Genomic DNA, 11,561 nt, shown 5'->3' on the forward strand with positions numbered 1-11,561 from the left:
TTTGCTGCTCTTAATATTCTTTCTTTATTCTGTACATTTAGTTGTTTAATTATTATGTGGTGAGGAGACTTTTTGGGGGAGTCTAATCTGTTTGGTGTTCTATAGGCTTCTTGTATCTTCATAGGCATTTCCTTCTTTAAGTTGTGAAAGTTTTCTTCTATGATCTTGCTGAATATATTTTCTGTGCCTTTGAGTTGGTATTCTTCTCGTTCCTCTATCCCTATTATTTGTAGGTTTGGTCTTTTCTTGGTGTCCCAAATTTCTTGGATATTTTGGGTCATGACTTTGTTGGCTTTAGTGTTTTCTTTGACTGATGAATCTATTTCCTCTACCGTATCTTCAATGCCAGAGATCCTCTCTTCCATCTCTTTCATTCTGTTGGATATACTTGCATCTGAAGTTCCTTTTCGTTTACTCAGATTTTCTATTTCCAGCATTCCTTCTGTTTGTGTCTTCTTCATTTTTTCTATTTCCTTTGTCAGGTCTTGAACTGTTTCTTTCATCTGTTTCCTTGCTTTTTAATGATTTTCTTTCAGGACTTTATTTTTTCTTCTGTTTTACTTGTCCTTTCCTCTGGTTTTTTTATAGCATTCTTCCCATTTTTTGTTTGCCTTTTCCTCAATTTCATTTGTGATTCCTTCTATATAAGCCTTTACTCTCTTCATGATGTTATTCATAAGGCTGGTTTCTTCTGCTTCTTCCATTTTTTTATGTTCAGGCCTAGCTGTTGGAGGGGGGCTAGGTTCTGGTGATGGTGTATTGCTCTTCATTTTGTTGTATGTACTTCTGCCTTGAAGTCTGCTCATCTCCTTGTGGATTTGTTTTTGGTCTTATCAGCACACTTGGTCCAGATAGAGCTGACAGATTCAGGAAACCTCTCCCTCTCTCTTGTCTAGATGGGAGCTCTGGGGTAGGATGGGTGCTCTTTTCCAGATGGGAGGTCCAGGGCAGGATGGGAGCTGGGGGCTGGTCTCTAAGTCTCAGGAAGTGGCTGAGGTCTCGGGCGGATGGGCATGGGGGCAGGGCGTGGAGATTGCAGGGTCTGCCAGGGGTCTTGGAGAAGGGGAGCCTTCCCAGTTGGGTTGAGAGGATCCTGCCTGCTGGCCACAACCTGGAGCCAAGTTGGGCAGGTCTTCCCCAGAATAGCTGGTGCCCAGGGATGGGATCTAGCACTCACTTCTTGTCCAGATGGGAGGTCCGGGGCAGGATGGGAGCTGGGGACTGGTCTCTAAGTCTCAGGAAGTACCTGGGTTCTTGGGGGGGATGGGCCTCTTGTCCAGACAGGAGGTCAGGGGCAGGATCTAGGCCCCACCTTTTATTTGTTCCATAACTTCCAAGTAAACTACCAGCAAGTGACAAATCCTTCAAACAATGTGCCAAGCCTTTTAGTGTACATTAAAGAGTCAAACTCTAGCTGATAGAACTAAAGAAACTGGTTTTAATCACCTGAGTAATCAATACAGAGAAAGGAACCATTCAAGTTTTGACCCTGGTCGTTTTGACATTCAGACTGAGAAAATGAGATGGCAAGAGAAAAGCAGGAATAACTGAAAGTGATGCCTGGTATAGGAGCACAGACTGAGTCTAATAAAAGGATGTTTCTCTGGAAGGCAAGTCGAGACTGAAATTGAACATGCAGCCTAATGAGTGAGTCGTAAGCCCTTTTTTTGAGGCATAAGAAAAAAAAAAGTATTTTCTTAATTCAGTGCAGTTGTCTTCCTGTAGAGAAAAATATCTCATTGTCACTAACATGAAATGGAAATAATATTTCAAGTCAAATTTAGCATTTCTATCAAATGCTACATATTGTGAGTAAGCTCATACTTATTTCTTGACCACTGTCTTTGGATATATCTTGGTGAATCAGGGGGAAAAAAAGTAAAAAGTAATAGAGATGATGTAAATATGGAGGAAAGATTATTTTAAAGAGCAGCAAAGAATATGGGGACCACAGAAACAGACATGGGGCTCAGGAGAGAACAGAAGATTGTGGTTTTAGTGGACAAATAAAATGTGGTCCAGAGTAAGTCAGAATGGGGAAAATTGTAATCTTTGAGCACTGAAGATGTGATGAATTCTCCACAAAATTGAAGCAGTAGCCTTCACAAAGAAGGACATGTGGTCAAGAGTACCAGAAGGAAGACTGAAATTTTGTCTTTATAGGGAAAAGTACATATATGGTTTTGGAATCTCATGGAAGTCATTTTTGCAATATTTTTATTTTCTCAGCAGAAGAGCTTTGAGAATCATGAGCTGAGTAAAAGAGTTAGGAGTTTATAGAGGTTTTATTAGACAGAAAATATGAAAATATTTTCCTAGTAAAAGGGAAAGTGTATGCAATAGGTATATTTATAGGTCTACAAAAGTTACTAGCTGTAAATATAAAATGATATCAATAATCATGGTTTGGTTCTCCTTCAAAGGCATATTCATCTGCCTTGGCTTAGACACAAAGTAGGTTGGATGGGACTTCGCCAAGTAAATATACCAAAGGATATTTATGGTACGATTACCAGTTTTAAAACAAGGTAGTGAAGTGAGAAAAAATCTTACATACACCACAGGAAGCACAGTGAGAACACTGGAGCTCTCTCAGTGGCCACATACTTTCTGAAGTTAAAATGTTAGAAATATCAACCCCGAATGGCGAGCATGTAAAAATAACTATCTTGTGATAGTCTTGGTAATTTTCATTCTAAATTATTAGATGGAGGCTTTGAAACATAGAAGTAAGGATAGTGTGTGCATAGCCAATGGTGTGAGGCAAGTGAAAGAGACTGCTCATTTTTGGAGCACAATTCCCAAGAATATGACCCACTGAATCATCTTGGCAGGGCTCACATGGGCTCACAAAGACTTAAGAGGCAAGCACCAGCCCAGTGTGAGTCTGCACCATATCCTCTGTATATATGTTGTGGCTGTTGCTTGTTTTTGTGGGACTAGGAACAGTGGGTGTGGGTGTCTCTGACATTTTTGCCTGCTCTTGGGAATATTTTCCTCCTTTTGGGTTGCCTTGTCCAGCCTTGATATGAGGGGTTTTGCCTGGTCTTATTGTGTCTTCTTCTGTCCTGTTTTGTTGTTGCCTCTTGGAGCCCTGATACTTTCTGAAGGGAAATAGGGGGAGTGGATCTGGGGGAGAGGGGAGCTGAGAGGAGCTTGGAGGAGTGAATGGAGGGGAAACTGTTAGGATGTATTGTATAAGAGAAGAATCTATTTTCAATTTTTAAAAGTGTACAAAACAGAACATCCTTCCCTTGACACTGCCTTAGGAGGAAAAGACTGAGGCCTGGATTACACCTGGGACTTATGAAGACTTGGGAACAGATGCACAGAAACCAAGCCTTGCTAAGTGCTGTTTTACATCAAATCAGGACAAAAGGTTTTCTCTTAGACTGAGATATAAATCAGTTTTGGAAGGACATTTAAATGAGTAGATATTAAATTATGTTGAATTAACTGGATAAGAGGGAAATAGGGAAGAGACAGGATGTCCACAATTTAAGAAGTTACTTGTCTTGAGACACTGTTTCTCAGGAGATGTGAGCAAATGTCTACTCATCCAGATAGAGAACTGACAACAGACAAAAGTGAAAATGCTATAAAGTCCAGCTGGATAAATCAATGAGCCTCATTTGGGTTCCTTACAGAAATATAGATGAGGGGTCACTTAAAGGAACAGAAGTAACTCAAGGATAGTTATACCACCAAAACCTGCCACAGCATGAGTGACAGTCTATAATAGCTTGAAATCTGGACCACACTGCACAGCCTCTAGGCATCCCAAAGGGTGAAGAATGCCCTTTGCAGGTAGCTCAATTGTGTGAATCTCTTCCAGATGGCTCAGTTTGTCTTTGTTCCTTCTAGGCAGCATAGCTGGTCTCTGTTTCTTCTAGCTCTTCTTGGCAGTTTGCCTGCCTGAGAATGACTCTGAGCAGTTCTTACTGCTTATATATGCTTGAGGAGGAAGGCGTTGGCTAGCGGATCAGGTCAGTTTCCGGGATTTTCTGAAGCTATTTTTAGTTACTTTCTGTCTCAAAAAGCCTCTCTGCAGAATGGAGCATTTCATCTTCCTACAAACATCTTGTCTTTCAATATCCTGTTGTTTCAACTTCCTATTTATATCTTACGTCTTAAGAAGTTTCCCTGCAAGATGGAAGGAACCCGCTACACAACAGGACTGATGGTGAGAAAAGATAGATGAACTGGGGCTGGATGAGGCTACTATAAAATTTAACAGTTTAGATAGTGAAATACGGTACTGGAGAGATGGCTTAATGGTTAAGTATGTTTTCTGCTCCTGTAAAGTACCCTGGTTAAATTCATCTTCAGCAGATGTCAGATGAACTCATACAGGCAGAGAAAAGTGCATAACAAAAAATAAAAAATATTGGAAATAATATTGAAGTAATGTAATCAGTAAGAAAATATTGGGGGAAAAAGAAGGAAGCTCATAGAAAGGGGAAAGTCTCAAAGAAATGAAAGGCAGTCATGCATCTACCATAGTGGCTGAGCCAGCCCTGGAGAGTCTGTGCTCTGACACATGTGGCATAAAATTTTCCATAGAAATAGATCATTCAATCATTTAAATGAACACACATCACATGTTTAAAAAGTATCTGTATTAGTTCCTTTTCCAATTGCTGTGAACAAACCCAACAAAAACCATCTAAGAATAATTTATTTCTGCTCACAGTTCAATTTATAGCCCAACATGGTAGAGAAGGTAGGGGACAGGAGTTTATGGCGGCTGGTCACATTGCATCTATAGTTGGGAAGCAGACACAGATGCATACTGGTAATCAGTTGCCTTCTCCTTTTATGCAGTTCAGACCCAGGCCAGAGGACAGTGGTGCCTACATTTAGAGTGGGTTCCCTACCTATCCAAGTTTTGAAAGTCTATAACAGACAGGTACTAAGGTTGTCTTCTAGGTGATTGTAGATCCTGTCAACTTTACAGTCAATATCAACTAGCACAGCCAGCACCCATTAAATATTTGTAAATTTATAAATAAATGAGACATCTTCAGAAACCCAGAAAGCTCCCCCCACACACACACAATTTGTTTTATGCTTGTTACATGCGTTAATTAAATATTAACCAATAAATATTAACAAACATAAACAGGCCTCAAAGCAGTACACTTTTGTTTTATGTTTTCAGTAGCAATAATTTCTATTTGTTCATAAAGAGAAAATTCATAAATCATATGTACTGGAGCTTTTGTCAGGATGATATGTGTATTATTCCTATCTTCTTAAATCTTACACAAGCTTTAGTCTAGCATACACAGCTGCTAAATCATTATCCTCTGCATGAGTAATTGTTGCAGATGTTCATGCTGATGAATGGAGAGCAGCTATATTTATGGTGGTTTCAGTATGGCAAGTACACCATTATGACTGCTCAAAGCACAAAAGCTACTGTGCTGCGATGGTCTGTGGTGAAGCTCTGTGTGAAGGCTACGACTCACTACTTTATATCTGTAGGGCCCCTCTCCAATGCTGTTCTTTTCTAACACTGAACAGATTTTACCCTCCCCAAACACATTTTATAGACAGGATATACTACACTACCTTTAGGCATGTTCAAAAGTACAGATAAGTTCTCTTCCCTCTGAACAGGCAACCACAAAGGCATTGACCAAACAGTCACCAGTAAGTGGTCATTTAGTGGGCCTCTTTCTTTATATTTTAATTTGGTGATCATTTCCTGATTTGTTTTTACACTGTTTTTTTTTTTTTTTTTAACTTAGTAAGACAAACATCAAGGAAAAAACAAAGTGGTAGATCAGTTAGCTCAAGCAGGAGCAAGCATAGTATTCAGTAGAGCACATTTTTAAATATTTTGCTTGTTAGTTTGCTTCCTTATATCTACTTTTGTCTCTTACCAGTCATTGAATGATCAGCCCCCCGCTCCCAACTGCCTTGAGATTAATGGAGTTTCAGGGTGAAGTAACTTCTCAAAGCAAATTTGCTTATCCCTGTGCAAATTCTTCAACAACAGTATTTTCAAGGTGATACAAGTGCTCTACAGATGATTATTGATCATGAACAATCTTAACGCTACTGAAGGGTCAGGAGAGACATACTGACACTAAAAGAGGCATAGTGATTAGGCAAAGAGGAAGGAGGTTTAATCATGCAACGGCACTCAAGGACCACAGGAGAACTCCTTGGGTATGGTCACTTTGGACACTCAAGAAAATCTGCTCACTGTCCAACCTGCTTTTCTCTTCCCTACAGTGAGGACAACTGATTTACAGCCATATAAAACTGCAAGCAGTTTATAAAACAGGAACAAAATAATATAGATGGTTTAATTTGGAAGCTGCTATCGTAGTCCATTCATACATTGTTATAATGACTGGGATGGTTCTGGTTCACAGGAAAAGGCACCATGAGATAGAACTCCTACAGACAAATGTAGGTTGTTCTTCCAGATGGCTGCAGGGCTGGTGAAGACGGAGGGCAGATTCCTTCTCCATGCAGTTGGGAGTGGCAGGGATATGCCAGAGAGCTTGGGGCACAAAGTCTTAAAACACTCTATGAATAGTTAACCTGTATTCAAACATGGTGGGAGGCTGCAGGTACTGAGAGCTTCACATTGAAAAAATTTTAAGAATATATAAAATGACCTGCAAGAGGGAGAAAAATATTATAGCGTAACATATTGTGGTGGAACCTGGTATAAAATGTTCATAGTGATAATTAGGAAGTTGAGAAAATGGAAAAGAATTCACCCTGTGTGTTGGTGACAGCGAGGTTTGCAGCAGAAGCAGCAGCTGCTTCAGTCTGCAGGGATCCCCCTAGGGGACAGGGTTTTGAAGAACACCGAACACTTCCAACCCTGCAGTGTAGCCATTTAATCCAAACCTGATCCTGGGAACCTGGACCATTGCCGTAGATCAAGCAACTGCCATTTGGCAGTTATACCTGATGCGACCGCCTGTTGGGTACCTTCCTGTGTTATTTACTTTCCCTGCTGTGGGCTTGGGTTTCTGGCATACTCCTTGCTCAGCATAATCCCTGGATTTGATGTCCTGGCCTCAAATGACAATGTCTACAAATTTGGCTGACAACATCTCCAGTTTACAGATTAGGAGACTATGAAAGAGGAGGAGACGGGTAATTGTTATCACTAGGCAGCAAATGAACACTTTTAAGCAAAGCTAACAGTTCCTTTGGCACCACATTGAAGTACTGATAAATGCTGGCCAGGTAATAATGCAAGCCGCTGCACCTGAGCAGTTCAAATTTTGAAGGCTTGTGGAATGCTTTGCATTTTTATTTTTCTTTTTTTCTCTCTTTCTTTTTATTTTTCCTTTTCCTTTTCCTTTTTAGAAGTGTGAGCTTTTGTCTATAGCAGTTGCCTGCTTTTAACATCTTAGTTTTGGTAGATTAAGGAGAAGACAATGTCTGTTTACTGATTGATTTAGATGTTTACTGAAGTCTTGCAAAACTTAAAAGCAAGTCAACTGAAAAAATAAAACATGTATTTTGGCATAGTGAGGCTCTTTCCATTGAGTGAGGAAATGCTGAGTGGTATGAAGGCTCAAAACAGAGGCTGGGACAGGATTCAAACCTTAGGATGGAATCCAGTCTGAACTGTATGAGCTGTGTGAATTTGCTCAGCTCCCAACACTCTATCTGCCTCAATTTCTTCGCTATTACACAGTAGTAACAATTCTACTTAGTTCACCATCTAAAGCCCAGTAAGAGTGATTATTTCTCAAATTCACAAATTATTTGTTTAGGTGAATGCATTTTCCCACATTACTATATCAATTTATAATCTAAAGATACTATTTTTAAAATATAAAATCAAAATCATCCTCTGGCATAATCCAGGGAATATTTTTAACTTATGATAAGATGTGATATGATCTTAGACCTGTGTTTTTGTGGTGAGAAAAAGACCCTCACTCATTTTTAAAATTATGATATTTCCTGAAAGACCAAGTTGGAGATAGAGCAGTATGGCATGTTTGTGAAGGTTTAAGTATTTAACCACTCCAAATTATTGGTTTCTAACTGATATAAACATGCAATTCACACTATTGAAAGATAACACTACAAATCAGTAGGTAAATCCCAATCCTAATAAAATGATATACCACCTTACTTCACTTGTATTAAACAAAGAGACCCAAAATATAAGAAACATCGGTGAGGATTCAAAGAAAGGAGGACACATATACCATTGGCAAAGACATAAATCAATAAAACATCATGAGAGATTCCTAAAAAGGCTCTATGCACTTTGACACTATTTCCATATACTTACTAGAATTTGCGTATCTTCTTTTACAAAGGTCTATATGGACCATTTGTCCACTTTTATTTAAATTGTTTGCTTTTGTTTTTGCTTATGAGTTATTTATATTTCTTAGCTATTCTGGATATTAATTCCTTGCCACGTAAATGGTATACAAGGATTTTGCCTATTCTTCAGCTTATATCTTCATATTATTTAGTTTCTTTTCTTTGCTATAAAGAAGTTTCTGAAAACCAAGTGTGGACTTATGTCTAGATCTTCAGCTCTAATTCCTACATCATCTTGTCAATTTTTATGCCAATAGATGGTTGCTTTTATTTTGAAGTTATGAATCTTTTCTTTATTAAGAATTTTATGCCGGTTGTGGTGGCGCACTTCGGTAGGATTTGCTGAAGGAGGCAGAGGCAGGAGGATCTTGAGTTCGAGGCCAGCCTGGACTACACATTTTAAATAATAAAAAACAAACAAACAAACAAACAACAAAAAAAAAAAAACAACTTACCTGGCAGGGGAGATACCATGATCATGAAGGTGGTTTTCCCAGGGCGAGGTTTATTTATCCATTGCACTCCGGATGTGCTGACCCCTGCGATTTCCCCAAATGCGGAAAACTCGACTGCATAATTTGTGGTAGTGGGGGACTGCGTTCGCGCTCTCCCCTGGGGAGAAAAAAAAAAGAATTTTATATTCTTTTTACATAAAAACCACAGATCCCCCTCTTTTCCCTCCTCCTGCTCCCCTACAGCCTTCTCCTACCCTACTTCACCTCCCCATTCCCTCCTCTGAAAAGGTAAGGCCTTCCATGGGGAGTCAGCAAAGCCTGGTACATTCAGTTGAGGCAGGTCCAAGCCCCTCCCCCAGCATCAAGGCTATTATACAAGGTGTCCCACCATAGGTAATGGACTCCAGAAAGCCAACTCATACACCAGGGATGGATCCAGATCCTACTGCTCCTTAAGCAGACCAAGCTACACAACATCTTGATTACGAAGACAGCCTAGTCCAGTACCATGCAGGCTCCACAGCTGTTGGTCTAAAGTTCATGAGTTCCCACTAGCTTGGTTTGGGTGTCTCTGTAGGTTTCCCTATCATGATCTTGATGTCTCTTGTTTTTAGAATGGTTGCTTTTATTACTATAGTTCTGGGGTATAATTTAAAGTCAGGAATGGTTATACCTCCAGCAGCTCTTTTATTATTCAGCATTGTTTTAACCATCTCACGGTTTTTGACTTTACATATAAAGTTTAAGATTACTTTTTCAATTTTGATGAAAAATTGTTTTAAAAGATTTTTTTTATTTTTAAAAGTTTATTTATCTTACATCCTGACCAGAGTTTACCCTCTCTCTTCTTCTTCCCACCCTCCCCAACTTCCCCTTTATCTCCCACATCCTCTCCTCCTCCATTTATACTCAGAAAAGGGCAGGCCTCCCATGGATATCAATAAAACATGGCACATCAAGTTGTAAGACTAAACCCCTCCTCTTGTATTGAGGCTGGGCAAGGCAACTCAATATGAGGAATAGGATTCCCAAAGCCAGCAAAAGAGTCAAAGACAGTGACTGTTTCCACTGTTAGGAGTCCCACAAGAGTACAAGCTATATAATTGTCCCATAAATGCAGAGAACTCAGGTCAGTCCCACACAGACTCCCTGGTTGTTGGTTTAGTATCTGTGAGCTCCTATGAGCCCAGGTTGATTGATTCTGTGGGTTTCTTGTGGTGTCCTTGACCCCTCTGGCTCCTACAATCCTTCTTCCCTTTCTTCAGCAGGATTTCCCAAACTAGGCTTGATTGTTTGATTGTGGGTCTCTGCATCTGTTTCCATCAGATGCTGGATGAAGCCTCTCTGATGACAATTGGGCTAGGCACCAATCTCTGAGTACAGCAGAATATCATTAGGTATCTATACATTGACAACTATATTTCTCTTTTAATAGTGATTACATTGAATCTTTAGGTTGTTTTTAGTAGTACGGTTATTTTCACAATATTAATCCTACCAATTTATAAGCATGGGATGTCTTTTCATCATCTTATGACTTCTTCAATTTATTATTTTAATGACTTAATGTTTTTATTACACAAGTCTTTCACTTATTTAATGAAATTATTTGAAGATATTTCTGAAGCTATAGCAAAAGATATTATTTCTCAGATTTCTTTTTTCTGTATGTCTATCATTTGTATGGAGAAAGGCTACAAATTTTTGTGCATTAATTTTGTGCCCTGCTATTTTGCTGAATATACTTACCAACCCTAGACATTTACTGATGTAGTCCTTATGGTCTTTTATATATAAAGTGATATAACTATGAAAAGAATGGCATGTTTTACCAATACTTCCAGAACTTCAAACCAATGGAGTGTATTTATCATTGAAAAGTGAAACACTAAATTCCGAGTGATTAGATTTTCTTCCCCAAGTCTTTGATACTTCCACTTAATAAACAACCACAACCAAAACATTTAGACATTTAGACATAGTGTTCTTACTCTCTTTTGACTGTGCTTTTCCACAATTTTATTCAGAAAAGTTTATATGTAGACATCTTATAGGTTGATTCAATTATATTTTCTTTCTATTTGTCATTTTGTTATATCCCAAGCCAACCAATGTTCTCTAGGATATGCTGTGTTTAAAAGATACAGTGAGAACATTGGATTTGTATTAAAGAAGTGTTTATTTTAAATTGAAAACAATTGACTCATTACATTGATATATATATGACTTAAAAATGCTGCTTTGAGAGATTATATTTCAGTTAGGAAATTTAAATTAAAGAAAAACTTCTAACATTCTATTCATCTTCATGCATATGAGGTTCTAGTACAGTGTGTACAACATTGTATGTATGCCCACTTGTATGTCTTAAAAATAAACATGACTTTGCTGCTTCAAAATTAGCTTTTAAATACACATATTCCAATTTTACTTGTGCCTACCATGTTTATGAGCTGATGGAGTGTAAGCACAGGATACACTATAATAAAATGACTAGAGTTTGACTTTTTTTTTCTTTTTTCTTTTTTTAAAGACTTATTTATTTCATGTATATGACCATTCTATCTGCATGCACAACTTTAACCCAGAAAAGGGGATCAGATCCCGCTATAGCCTGTTGTGAGATATCATGTGGCATGTGGTTGCTGGGAATTGAACCTGGATCTTGTGGAAGAGCAGCCGGTGCTCTTAACCGCTGCTGCGTCATCTCTCCAGCCCCCATCCACTGCTTTTCTTTTTTTTTTTCTTTCTTTCTTTCTTTTTTTTTTTTTCCGAGACAGGTTT

At 38.7% G+C, this 11,561-nt stretch overlaps 1 non-coding gene across 1 annotated transcript; it reads left to right on the top strand.

Moving 5' to 3' along the window:
- Positions 1 to 8,769: 8,769 nt before the first annotated feature.
- LOC114694753 lies at positions 8,770 to 8,937 on the top strand. Its single transcript, XR_003734747.1, has one exon. It is a non-coding gene; the product is annotated as a U1 spliceosomal RNA (small nuclear RNA).
- The last annotated feature ends 2,624 nt before the right edge of the window (positions 8,938 to 11,561 follow it).

The sequence above is a fragment of the Peromyscus leucopus genome, chromosome 3 (assembly GCF_004664715.2).
Source record: "Peromyscus leucopus breed LL Stock chromosome 3, UCI_PerLeu_2.1, whole genome shotgun sequence".
NCBI classification, from domain to species: Eukaryota; Metazoa; Chordata; class Mammalia; order Rodentia; family Cricetidae; genus Peromyscus; species Peromyscus leucopus.